The sequence below is a fragment of the Molossus molossus genome, unplaced genomic scaffold (assembly GCF_014108415.1).
Source record: "Molossus molossus isolate mMolMol1 unplaced genomic scaffold, mMolMol1.p scaffold_m16_p_11, whole genome shotgun sequence".
Classification (NCBI taxonomy): Eukaryota; Metazoa; Chordata; class Mammalia; order Chiroptera; family Molossidae; genus Molossus; species Molossus molossus.
The window spans coordinates 82,981,389-82,995,495 of NW_023425346.1; the positions used below are offsets into that span (position 1 = coordinate 82,981,389).

The 14,107-nt window shown below is 41.7% G+C and overlaps 1 protein-coding gene across 1 annotated transcript in view; it reads left to right on the top strand.

The window, feature by feature from the left end:
* Nucleotides 1–1,508: 1,508 nt before the first annotated feature.
* PTH2R (parathyroid hormone 2 receptor) overlaps nt 1,509–14,107 on the top strand; it is a 79,985-nt gene continuing 67,386 nt past the window's right edge. Inside the window, exon 1 of the mRNA XM_036253259.1 lies at nt 1,509–1,577. The gene's annotated coding sequence lies outside the window, so the exon portion shown is untranslated. The remainder of the gene's footprint in view (nt 1,578–14,107) is intronic.

The following is a 14,107-nucleotide window of genomic DNA, read 5'->3' on the forward strand; positions in this document are numbered from 1 at the left end:
TATTATTACTATCACCATTATTTTCTTGCTTGAGTAGGATAATGTAACAGGTAATGAGTCTAAGTAATTTAATCAAATGAAAGATTTTTAGATCATAGCGACTATAGAGAGCTCTATTTTGAAAAAAGAACACGCGCACACACACATAACACACACAAACCCCACTAAACCTTAAATCTTTGGTAGAACAAGTGAACTTTACTTGTTAATTTTGCAGGTGTATGCCTATGAGTGTATGTTGTATAATTTAGATCTTGCTACTTCCAAAAAGCATACAAGATGATATAAAACATACAGTACATAATACAAACAATGCTATTAAAATAGAGATAGGCATGGACATTTTCAGACATGTAGAAACAGAAATAAAGCCATCCCTTTCTAGTGTTTTAGAGCTAGCCAGCCTTTAATAATCCAGACGTTTTGAAAGCAAACCCGGTTCTCACGTTGGCGCACAAATGAAAGCCGATGGTGACAGATCTCAGATCCTCACTGTCAAGAACAGATGAGGGAACTGTTGCGCTTTACCCACGGGAATCATTCCTTCTAACTGTATGGGTCCTCGGAGACGAATTTTCTTCAACTCAAATGTCTCTAAAGCAAGGTCTCTGGCATCTTGGTGATTATGCTTCTAAGAAAAAGAGGAATAGGCATTGCCCTAAACGAAGGTGTTTACAACAAAAAACCTGTTAAAGAATATTAGTTGTCTTTCGTTAATGTCTGGATCCAAAAACTCACGAAACAATACAAAGAATTTTGACTCAGATTTCCGGTGGAGTAGAATCTCTCTCTCAACCTCTATCTCGATTTCAAACACACACACACACACACACACACACACACACACACACACTCACTCTCTATTACAGTAGTTAGGAGAAAAGCAATCAGAACTTTAGAGAGCTGTAGAGACGGTTGAGCATCCAGCTGCAGATGCAAGACGAGCCTTTAACCCAAGGTTCGGTCCTGCGGTGGCTGGTGGTCAGCGCACGTCTAGACAGTAGGGAACTTTGGGACCACTCCCCGAGGGCCTACGGCGCCCCTGGAGACTGGGCGTTGGGACCAGCACAGAGAGGAGAATAACAGAGATGGTGCGAGCTGCGGGTGGCAGCAGCAGTGCTCGGAATCCCTTGCCCCCGGGTCCCCTGGGCTGCAGGGCGCAGTGACTCGGAGGAGGAGCGCGAGCGCTTCCCCGCGGCTCCTGCAGGGGGCGTGGGGCCGCCCCTCCCCGCCTGGGGCCGCGGGGCTAAGTCGAGACCGGGCTACCACCCACTCTACCCCGAAGCCCAGACCAAGCCGCGAGCCGCCGCGCGGCAGGACCCGGATCCGAGACCCGCGGGCGCCGGCAGCCCGGCCCCGGGCATCCCCCGCCTGGTGGCCCCGCCACTCCGGCTGCGCCGCGCTCCGGGCCACAAGTTGGACCCACGCCCGCCAAGTTGCGAGTGCGGAGCTTCTCCGGGCTCCGGGAACAGCGCCCCGATTCTCGCTCGGGCTGGTCCGGCATGGCTCGGCCGGGGGCGTCGTCCCACCTCTCGGGGTGGCTGCTGCTCGTCGGTTGCCTCCTCGCCGGAGCCCAGGTAAGAGCCCCCAACCCACTGTACCTGCTTCTTTTGGAGCCTCGGAGACCGAGAGCAAGGCGCTCACCCCAACTCTCTCTCTCTCTCTCTCTCTCTCTCTCTCTCTCTCTCTCTCTCTCTCTCTCTCTTAGTGGAACAGCAATGCAAAAAGGCTTTAGGTGAGTGATGTCCTGGGGCGGGCACTGTTCAGACCAGCATCTTGGCATCTGCAAAGTAAAGGAGATATTTAGGAGCAATGGGGTTCTGGATCGGGGGCGAAGCTGGAGGTGAAAGAACTTTTCTTCCCCATAGTCTCTTTCCTCCCTATTTAATTAATCCTAATTATTTTTGTCTGCTGGCAATTTGCGGTCACCTTTGAGAACGTAAACTTCCAGGATCGATGTGACCACCGTCTGAAAGGGTAACTGGCTCTCCTTGATGCAGAATCACGTATCATCAAAACAAAGAGACTAGATAGAAAAAAATACCCTGTTAAAGCTCAGTTGTTAATGTTAGGAATAAGTGGTAGTAGTCATTTCATACTGCTAGTATTGTTGAGAGATTTTCTGGGTGATCTTTCAGAATAATGGAGCCCCTCAAATATGTAAGTGACATTTCATCCTCACATTTGTCTTGTGCCAAATAGAATCTAGAGTTTACACTCAGCTCTTCAGATGAGCTAGGAGATTTTCTACTGATGGGTGTAAGGCAATTTTGGGAGTCCTGTGAATTTAAACGAAATCAAGGTTATTTCTCTCTTCTCTTCGGTAGGGGGCGCATCTTGACCATCAAATGAAACACCAAGTGTTTTTATTTTTCCTGAAAAATTTTTCACCGTGAGAAAATTAGGCATTGATTTGTGTTCTGATACTACATAAACTTAATACTATGTTATTGGCTTTCAGATAACCAATTTAAATTTCAATTAATCTAAAAGTGCAGGTTTTTTTTTAACCACATAACACATTAAATGAAAGGAAATAGTGCCCTGCTAAATACTGGGCTTTGCTAACATGACCAGGATGTTTCCATAAACTTGTTCTGTTTTAAAAATATGAAACAATATGTGTGTTACACATTGACTAATAATATTAGCCGTGGATGCTTAAGAGTAGGGTGTGCTTAAACTTGAAAATTTTCACCAACAGAAGTAATATGACTGAAAGGAAAAAAACAAAACCCTAAGAATTTGGTGACACAGAACTCTGGTGATCTCTAATGTACTCCTTGCATTTCTATCTCATAAAATATTTGAATAACATGCTTAGAAATACTGCTTCCCTGTATAAGGGGCAAGTGAATTCTAACTGCTGATTTTACTCAGTATTCTAGATTACTTTCTCTAGGAAATGGGAGGATATTGATTAGTACAACAATAACAAAAAAATCACTGTGGGATTATGAGCAGGATATTAAACATTTTACTTTTAGATTTCAATCAGACAATCAGGATATTAAATATTACTTTCTATAATCATGAACTCAGGTTTCTCAACCTTGGCACTATTGACATTTTAGGTCATATAATTCTTTGTTGTGGGGTTTTCTTGTACATTGTGGGATATTGAGTAGCATCCCTGTCCTCTTTCCACCAGACTCCAGTAGCATGCCCCCCACCCTGCCCCTGTCCAGTTAGGACACTAAATGTATCTCTAGATGTTAACAAATGTTGCTTTGTAGGCAAATTGCCCCTGGTTGGGACCCATTGCTTGAAACTGACTTCCATTTATGTTTGTAGATTAAGAATTGTGTAAAACGACAGTTTGTGATGATATGTTACATTTTTGGCACTTTAAACAAAATCTGAAAATTAAATTAAGGTGATTTACATTGACACCTTCTCTGATCTTCAGTTTCTTCATCTTCATTCCCAGCTAATACACACATATATTTAAAAAATTTTAAACATATTGTTAGAATAACAAAGAGAACTCATCCAAGCAGAGTTAGCTTGTGCAGAATAATACTTTATTCAATAGGTATTGGATCACATCACAAAACAGATAACATAGACTAGTACTCATCAATTGTTTAAAAAAAATCTCTGTGGTTTTTGGTTGGCAAAGATGCTGCCTTTGACTCAATGCACAGTTCAGAATTCATTCATTCATGCATCATGTGTCATTGCGGAACCCAGCAATATATTTCCTCAAGTCAGATTATCACATGGTAATGAGGACCACTGTATAAATATGTGTAGTATTTTCTTTACTGTGTCAGTGGGTCCTCCTGGAAAAAGACTCTAAATTGGAATTAGGGGTTCCATAAGTTTATTGGGGGGATGCTTGTGAAAGATAAAAGGGTGAGGAGGCAGGATTGGATAGAGAGAGCACATCCGGATGCACATCTGACAAAGTCCGGGCCAACCCCATGGAGAGATCTGGGGTAAGGGTTGCCCATCGGAGGAGCCCCATGTGGTGATGGAATGGCCAGGGCCCAGCACTCCCATCGTGTTCAGTCATTGCCTGGGGTTGTTTATGGGATCGTAGACTTGGCTGCCGGGCTGAGACAGATGCTTGGAAGCAGCAGGCAGCCCACTACACTCCTTACGAACAAATGGCTGGGTCTTTCTTGAAGGACCCTCAGTGGTGCATCTCCATGGCTCCTCCCTTACAAAATTATCAAGGAACAACACTGGCTTTGCTGGGCTGACCCCACTTGATTCAGTCACCTTGCCAGGCTCCCTGGTGGCAGATCACGTGTTTCTCAGACAGTGTGTATGTATGGAGAGGGGAGTACAAATCCATCAGCACAACAGGAAAAATGACCAGAAGCTAATGACATAGTGAGTGGAAATACATAAGTTCCATAGAGTACCAGGTGTGAACAGATGCCAGTAGGCAGGGTTTCCTTTGAGCATCACTCATTTTTGCCTGGGTGGGATCCCGACACTGCCACGGTCATTCTTATGCAGGGGAAGAAGCGCTAGGGAACCTGGAAAGCTGAGTTCAAACTCCTTTTCTGATAAGATGCACTCTCCCTGGGCTCTAAACTTTATTTTTTATTTACTTTTGTCCTCACCCGAGGATATTTTTGCATTTATCTTCAGATAGAGTAGGAGGGAAAGAGGGAGGAAAAGAGAGAGAGAAACATTGACGTGAGAAAGACACATTGAGCGACTGCCACCCACAGGGCCCCAGTCGGGGCCGGGGATGAACTGCAACTGAGGTACGTGCCCTGCGTCTCTCTGGTCTGCAGGCCGACGCTCTAACTGCTGAGCCAAACCGGCCAGGGCTTAAACTTGATCTCTCTACTCTCACTCTGGGTGCTGAGGAGGAGAAACTCTACTTTCTCAATTCATTGGGAAGAAAAATAGAGCATTTTCAACAAACATTCATACATTCCATTTAATTTCCTAACTTGAGCTTCAGCTGGTTTTGTCATCTACTGGAAATCATCTCCTTTCTTTGCCCTCTGTTTAGTTTTTATCTTTTCTCTGAATTAGTCTTTAAATCGTTTGATGGCAGTGTGACTTTAGGCAGTCCATTTCACCCTGTGAGTCTCCATTCTAAAATGGGACAATGCTGTAATGGCATTTACGTCATAGAAGGGGAGAGAGTATTGACTTTAAAATATAAAAACAAACTGTGATTGAAAAAAATGTATACAAGCAGACAAAAGCTTTAAGGTGTTTGATAGTGAAACTATCAGCTCTTTTCTCTATTTGTATTAGCCTATGAATAAGGGGCTTTTTAATGGAATGATTGTTAGGCTGAGATGATATCTAAGCATGATTGGGAGCCACGGAAGACTTTTGAATGGTGCGTGTGTGTGAATTTTGAAAGGTGGTTCTGTCTGCCTGCAGCACTGTTCCTTTTATTCCTTGCGGTTTCTCCTTCAGGGCCTATTGGACATTTTATTCATAGTACTGATAGATGTTTTAATTTTACGTTTATTAATATGAATACTTTATTAAAATCTATTTGCCCCTCTGAAACACCAATAAGAAAGAGTATATGCACCCCTACGTTTATAGCAGCATTATTTACAACAGCCAAGAACTAGAAACAGCCCAAGTACCCAGAGCAGATGAGTAGATACAAAAGCTGTGGTACAGCCCTGGCCGGTTTGGCTCAGCGGTTAGAGCATCGGCCTGCAGTCCAGAGAGACCCGGGTTCGGTTCCCGCTAAGGGCACGTACCTCGGTTGCTGTTTGTCCCTGGCCCTGGTTGGTAGTGCAGGTGGCAGCCACTCGATGTGTCCCTTTCACGTCAATGTTTTTTTTTTTTTTTTTTTTAATTTTTTATTTATTTTTTGTTACAGATATTTCACCTTTTTTACCCCCTTGGCACCCCCCTCCCTACCCCACCCCAGCCCCGTCCCCGGCTTAGTTGTCCATGGCCATTGGTCATGCATACATGCATATAAGTTCTGTGGTTTGTCTCTTCCCACCCCCCCAGCCCCCCACCCCCTCTTCTGAGGGATGTCAGTCTGTGCCCTACTTCCATGTGTCTGCGTCTACCGTATTCCTCAGACTGTTATGTTCATTATATTCCGTATATAAGTGAGATCATGTGGTATTTGTCTTTTTCTGCTTGGCTTATTTCACTTAGGATAATACTTTCCAGGTCCCTCCATGTCGTCTCAAAGGATAAGAGATCTTTCTTTCTTACTGCTGCATAGTACTCCATTGTGTATATGTACCACCACTTTTTTATCCATTCGTCTACTGATGGACACTTGGGCTGTTTCCAGATCTTAGCTATTGTAAATAGTGCTGCTATGAACATGGGGGTACATATATTCTTCCTGATTGGTGTTTCAGGCTTCTTAGGGTATATTCCTAGAAGTGGGATCACTGGGTCAAATGGAAGTTCAATTTTTAATTTTTTGAGGTAACACCATATTGTTTTCCATAGTGGCTGCACCAGTCTGCATTTCCACCAGCAGTGTATTAGAGTCCCCTTTTCTCCACACCCTCGCCAACACTTGTTTGATGATTTGTTGATGGCGGCCATTCTGACAGGTGTGAGGTGATACCTCATTGTTGTTTTAATTTGCATCTCTCTGATGATTAGTGATGTTGAACATTTCTTCATATGTCTCTTGGCCATTTGTATGTGCTGTTTGGAGAGGTGTCTATTCAGCTCCTCTGCCCATTTTTGAATTGGGTTCTTTTTCTTCCTTTTGTTGAGTTGTATGAGCACTCTGTATATATTGGAAATTAACCCCTTATCTGATACATCATTGGCAATGATGTACTCCCATACAGTGGGTTGCCTTTCCATTTTGATGATTGTGTCTTTTGCTGTGCAGAAGCTTTTTAGTTTGATATAGTCCCATGTGTTCATTTTTTCCTTTGTTTCTGTTGCCTTAGGTGATGTATCAGTGAAAATTCTGCTCTGTATGATGTCCGAAATTTTGTTGCCTACATTTTCTTCTAGAATTTTTATGGATTCACAGGTCACATTTAAGTCTTTTATCCACTTTGAGTTTATTTTTGTGTATGGTGTAAGTTGATGATCTAGTTTCATTTTTTTGCATGTAGCTGTCCAATTTTCCCAACACCATTTATTAAAGAGGCTGTCTTTACTCCACTGTATGCTCTTGCCACCTTTGTCAAATATTAATTGAGCGTATTGCCTTGGGTCCATTTCTGGGTTTTCAGTTCTGTTCCACTGGTCTATATGCCTGTTCTTGTGTCAGTACCAGGATGTTTTGGTTACAGTCGCTTTGTCGTATAACCTGATATCTGGTATTGTGATCCCACCTATTTTGTCCTTCTTTTTCAAGATTGCTGTGGCTATTCGGGGTCTTTTTTGGTTCCATATGAACTTTTGAAGTATTTGTTCTAGTTCTATGAAATATGTCGTTGGTATTTTGATGGGGGTTGCATTGAATCTATAGATTGCTTTGGGTAGTATGGACATTTTAATGATGTTAATTCTTCCAATCCATGAACAGGGTATGTGCTTCCACTTTTTTATATCTTCCTCTGTTTCTTTTTTCAATGACCTGTAGTTTTCTGCAAATAGGTCCTTTACTTCTTTGGTTAAGTTTATTCCTAGGTATAGTAATTTTTTTGGCGCGATGGTAAATGGGATTGTTTTTTCAGTTTCTCTTTCTGTGAGTTCATCATTGGTGTACAAGAATGCCGTCGATTTCTTGACGTTAATTTTGTATCCTGCTACTTTGCCAAATTCATTTATTAAGTCTAGTAGATTTTTGATGGAGTCTTTAGGGTTTTCTATGTATAATATCATGTCATCTGCAAATAATGACAGTTTCACTTCCTCCTTTCCAATTTGGATCCCTTTTATTTTTTCTTCATGTCTGATTGCTGTGGCTAAGTCTTCCAGTACAATGTTAAATAAGAGTGGCGAAAGTGGACATCCCTGTCTTGTTCCTGTTCTTAATGGAAATGTTTTTAGTTTCTGTCCATTGAGTATGATGTTGGCTGTAGGTCTTTCATATATGGCCTTTATTATGTCGAGATATGATCCCTCTATTCCTACATTGCTGAGCGTTTTTATCAGAAATGGATGCTGGATTTTGTCGAATGCCTTTTCAGCATCTATTGATATGATCATGTGGTTTTTAGTCTTCATTTTGTTTATGTGGTGTATCACGTTTATTGATTTGCGAATATTGTACCAGCCTTGCATCCCTGGAATGAATCCCACTTGGTCATGGTGAATAATTTTTTTGATATATTTCTGGCTGCGATTTGCTAATATTTTGTTCAGGATTTTGGCGTCTATGTTCATCAGGGATATTGGCCTGTAGTTTTCTTTCTTTGTAGTGTCTTTTTCTGCCTTGGAATTAGAATTATGCTGGCCTCATAGAACATGTTTGGAAGTCTTCCGTCTTCTTGAATTTTTTGAAATAGTTTCAGGAGAATGGATGTTAGTTCTTTTTTGAATGTTCGGTAAAACTCCCCCGTGATGCCATCTGGGCCTGGGCTTTTGTTTGCTGGGAGAGTCTTGATTACCTCTTCAATTTCCTTCGTTGTTATTGGTCTGTTCAAGTTTTCTATCTCTTCCGGGAGTAGTTTTGGGAGACTGTGTGTTTCTAGATATTTGTCCATTTCGCTTAGATTGTCGAATTTGTTGCCATATAGTTGTTCGTAGTAGTTGTTAACGATCTTTTGTATTTCCGTGGTGTTGGTTGTTACTTCTCCTCTTTCATTTCGGATTTTGTGTATTTGGGTTCTCTCTCTTTGTTTCTTGGTGAGTCTAGCTAAGGGTCCATCAATCTTGTTTATCTTTTCGAAAAACCAGCTCTTTGTTTCATTGATCCTTTCGATTGTTTTTTTGGTCTCTATGTCATTTATTTCTGCTCTGATCTTTACTATGTCTTTCCTTCTACTTGCTCTGGGGTTTTCTTTTTGTTTGCTTTCTAATTCTTTAAGTTGTGAGGTTAGACAGTCAATTAGAAATTTTTCTTGTTTTTTGAGGTAGGCCTGTAGTGCTATGAACTTCCCTCTCAGACCTGCTTTCGCTGCATCCCATAGATTTTGTGTTGTTGTGTGTTCATTTTCATTGGTTTCCAGGAAGTTTTTAATTTCTTCCTTGATCTCCTTGGTGACCCATTCATTGTTTAATAACATACTATTTAGCCTTAATGTGTTGAAATGTCTTTGCATGTTCTTGTTGCAATTGATTTCTAGTTTCATGCCATTGTGATCTGAGAAGATGCTTGATATGATTTCAATGTTCTTGAACTTGTAGAGATTTAGTTTGTGTCCTATCATGTGGTCTATCTTTGAGAATGTCCCATTTGCACTTGAGAAGAATGTGTATTCTGTAGTTTTGGGGTGTAATTCTCTGTAGATGTCTATTAAATCCATTTGGTCTAGTGCTTCATTTAGAGTCTCTGTTTCCTTGCTAATTTTTTGCCTAGAGGATCTATCCAGTGCTGTCAACGGGGTGTTGAAGTCCCCTGCTATGATTGTATTGTTGTCGATTTCTCCTTGGAAGTCCTCCAGAAGATATTTAATATATTTTGGTGCTCCTATATTGGGTGCATATATGTTTATCAAGGTTATATCTTCCTGTTGGATAGATCCTTTCAATATTATGTAGTGGCCGTCTTTGTCTCTAGTTATGGTCTTCATTTTGAAATCTATTTTATCAGATATGAGAATTGCTACCCCAGCTTTTTTTTGCTTTCCATTTGCTTGGAAAATTTTTTTCCATCCCTTCACTTTCAACCTATGTGAGTCTTTTGTTGTGAGGTGGGTCTCTTGTAAACAACATATAGATGAGTCATGCTTTCTTATCCAATCAGCTACTCTGTGTCTTTTTATGGGAGCATTCAATCCATTTACATTTAAGGTGATTATTGATATGTACTTATTTATTGCCATTTTTGTTTAGTGTGGTTGTATTTTTCTTCCCATTTCTACTGCTAATTACAGCAGTCTTTTTAACATTTCTTGCAGTGCTGGTTTGGTGCTAATGTATTCCCTTAGCCTTTTTTTGTCTGGGAAGCTCTTTATTTGACTTTCTATTTTGAATGATAGCCTTGCTGGGTAGAGTAGTCTTGGATTCAGATTCTTGTTTTTCATGACTTTGATTACTTCATGCCATTCCCTTCTGGCCTGTAGTGTTTCTTGTGAGAAGTCAGCTGAGAGCCTTATGGGGTTCCCTTTGTAGGTAACCTGTTGCTTATCTCTTGCTGCTTTTAGGATTCTCTCTTTGTGTTTAATTTGTGGCATTTTAATTACTATGTGTCTTGGTGTGGGCCTGTTTGGGTTCTTCTTACTTGGGACTCTCTGTGCGTCTTGAACTTGAATGCCTTCTTCCTTCACCAAATTAGGAAAGTTTTCTGTCACTATTTTTTTGAATATATTCTCTATCCCTTGCTCATTTTCTTCTTCTTCGGGGACTCCTATGATGCGAATATTATTACGTTTCCAGTTGTCCCACAGTTCTCTTAAGCTGTATTCCTGTTTTTTAATAGTTTTTTCCTTTTGGTTTTCTGATTGGTTGATTTTTTCTACCCTGTCTTCTAATTGACTGATCCGGTCCTCAGCTTCCTCTAGTCTGCTTTTTAAACCTTCCAATGTGTTTTTCATTTCTGATATGTCATTTTTTATCTCTTCTTGATGGTTTTTAATTTCCAATTGGCTTATTTTCAGTGTCTCTATGTCCTTACTTATGCTGTTCAGCTTCCTCAAGATCATGGCTCTGAATTCTAGCTCTGTTAACATGCCTAATTGCTCCACATTGATCTCATCTTCGGTGGAGGTCTCTTGCTCTTTCATTTGGCTTCTGTTTCTGTGTTTCACCATTTTGGCTATCACTGTGGGCTTTGGAGCCTGTCAAGTTTTCCCTTGGGTGTTGGTGTTCTGCTGTTTGTGGCTCCCTCGTCTGTGTTTAGATGAGTAAGGGAGGACCCACGTTAAACACCACTGTCAAGTCTTACTTTCCTGGTTAAAGTTGCCAGCCCAGGAAAGGTACTGTTATCCTCTAGCTTTTTGCCTGGAGGCTAGCAGTCGAGGTTACTTGATGAGTTTTGGGTTTCTGTTGATTGAAAAACTCCCTCAGGTGCTCAGCACAAGGGGATTTCAGGAGGGTGGTGCAGATGCTGGTTGTTAATGAGCCTCAATTAGCACTTCAATGGCCCATAGGGTGGGGTTGGATCTCCGAGAGAGGGGCTGCTGCCTCTCCCCAGAGCCCTGGGAAGGAGCAATATGCCCACCGTCCTGCGTGGCTGCAACTCAGCAAAAGCTCTGAGTGCCCTCCAAATCCCGAGTGTGCCCACACAGTTTCAGTCCAGTCTGCCCTCCCTCTGCCGGAGCCCACGGTGAGTGGCTGTGGCTGTTTCAGCCTCTGTCCAGCTCTGCGCTGTGGAGCCGCCTGGGAGTGTGACCCGAGGGCGCTGCTCCCAGCTAAGGCCACTGCCGAGCTGCCGACCATGGGCTCCCAGCCCCCGTCTTGCACCTTCGCAAGCCTACCGGGATGGAGTCAGTGTCCCTCGTTGTATGGTCCTCCAAGCTGCTTTTCTGTTGCTTTTTCCCGTCAATATGTCTGTGTTATAGTTGTAATTCCAGTTTGGTTCTGGGAGACGGTCTGTGTAGCTCCGTTCACTCCGCCGCCTTTTTTCTCTCCTCCCTTTCACGTCAATGTTTCTCTCTCTCACTTCCTCTCTCTCCCTCCCGCTCTATCTAACCAGAAAAATGGAAAAATGTCTTCGAGTGAGGATAAAAAAACAAACAATGTAAAAAAAAAATCTATCTGCCCCTTTGAAGATGTCATCTGAAGATAGCAGCTAATTACAAGGCAGCTGCAGCCATCCTGAGTCACGGTGTGTCCTTGTGCAGGTGGCCATGCAAAGAGGCAGATGGAATCCAGATGTTTAGCAGGTACATTCAACTGAAGGAAGGATGGTCAGGGCAGGTCTGAGTGTGAGGAGCCTGAGATATATTTAGTGGAATTTGGATATCGGATTATGGAGTGTGAGAAAAGCCTTATATTTAGCATCACTTCATAGGGAGTACCTGAAGCCACATGTGTGAATAATATTCTGTGAGAGCATAATGGAATTAAAAGGGCCAGCTAAGTTAATTGGAAAAGAGCATGCAGACTGTTTTCTCTAAGATTACCTCTGGATTAGAAATTCACAGGGAAAGGGGGTGAAGAGACAATTTGGAACCCCCTGTCACAACACACATGGTGCCTTTGGGTGGTAGGTTCTCCATAAATATTTGAATAAGCTAATTTGTGTTTCTTTCATTCCAAGGAAATTCATCCTCCTTAATCCCACTTGGAACTCAAGTCTCCAATCATTTACTCAAGATTTAACTTTAAAAAGGTCATTCTATTCTAAAGGGCAGAGCTGGCTGCAGTGAGTACACAAGGTGCGGCAGAACCTGCGTCTGGTCGTGGAGATGGAGAGGAGAGCCAGCCGGGGGAGCGCGCGTCTAAGGGGGTTCACGGTCCCAGTGCGCCCTCGTCTTAGTACGACACGCAGGCAGGCTAAGGGTTGAGCTTGGCAGTCATTCCATTGGCTGGTGGAATTTTATAGGTTCTCAAATAAAGTAAATCATACCTTTTTGGAGGGAGAGGTTACTATGCAAAATGGTTAAGGTTATGGATTTTATCAGAAACAGAATTTGGAATTTGTCTTCATTTACAAAATGGGGTAAACCTAATGCCGATGGCACTGTGTTGGTGTGTGCAGACCTCAGGAGAAGCAGTCAGTGTAGTGCCTGTCAGAGTTTGTTTACTATAAATGTTAGCCCTTATTGTCGTCGTCATCATCGTCATCATAATTTTTACTACATTTTCTAATTAGTTATGGCTGTTATAGATTGTCTCTATTTTTATTCATTGATTCACACCTATGAAGTTTATTTTTGAACAGTAACAGTTTTCTACAGTATCTATCTCTGTTATTTCTTTTTATTTATTGTCTTATTGCATTAGCTAGAACTCCCAGTATAATGTTGAATGGTAATTGTTATTGCAGGCATCTTATCTTGTTTATTGCTTCAATAGGACTGTTAAAGATTTATCACTAAATATAATATTTACTTTAGGTTTTTTTTTTTTTTTTTTTAATCCTCACCTGAGGATATTTTTCCATTTTTTGTACAGATAGAGTGGGAGGGAGAGAGAGGAAGGAGAGAGAGAGAGAAACATCGACGTGAAGGGACACATCGAGTGGCTGCCACCCGCACGACCAACCAGGGCCGGGGACAAACTGCAACCGAAGTACGTGCCCTTAGCGGGAACCGAACCCGGGTCTCTCCAGACCACAGGCCGACGCTCTACCGCTGAGCCAAACTAGCCAGGGCTACTTTAGGTTTTTAATAGATGTAATATCATTGCTAATTTTGTTAAGTTGTTAAATGTAGGCTAGTATAGGAGTTTTGAATAATAACATGTATGATTTTTATCTCAAAGTCATAAATATATTATTTGTTTTAAAAATCCCATATTAGCTCTTGGGCTACTTGGAAAAAAGAATTGATTCTTTTTTTTTTTTGGAAAATTTTTTTTTCTTTATTGATTTTTAGAGAGAGCAAGGAAGAGGGAGAGAGAGATAGAAACATCGATGAAAGAGAACATTGATTGGCCACCTCCTGCATGCCCCCAACTGGGGATGGGGCCAACCTGGGCATGTGCTCTGACCGGGAATTGAACTGTTGACCTCCTGGTGCATGGGTCGACTCTCAACCACTGAGCCACACTAGCCAGGTCCTAGTAATTTTTTTTTTACAGCATTATGGTACCCAGTCGATGCTCATTAAATATTAGAGCTTGCATGATCATAGGTAAAAGGGCTATTATATATTGCTACTTGAATTAACAAATGAATCAAATACTTTTGTTAATAATATGATACGGATTGCTAACAAATTAAAATATCTAGCAAACAAAAATGTTGTTCAATACTGTTTGGCCGATATTTTGTGACAAGATTGGAACAGACTTATGTGTGTAATGAAAGTTCCTGAAAGCAGACTTCAGAAAGCAGTTCCTGAATGCCTCTTCTTTATGAAACCATTTATATCAAATTACAAACTGGCTGAAATTTCCTACATAAGACTAATTTATACTACTTGTCATTTTCCTACTTATATAATGAGCTCTGCTTTCTATG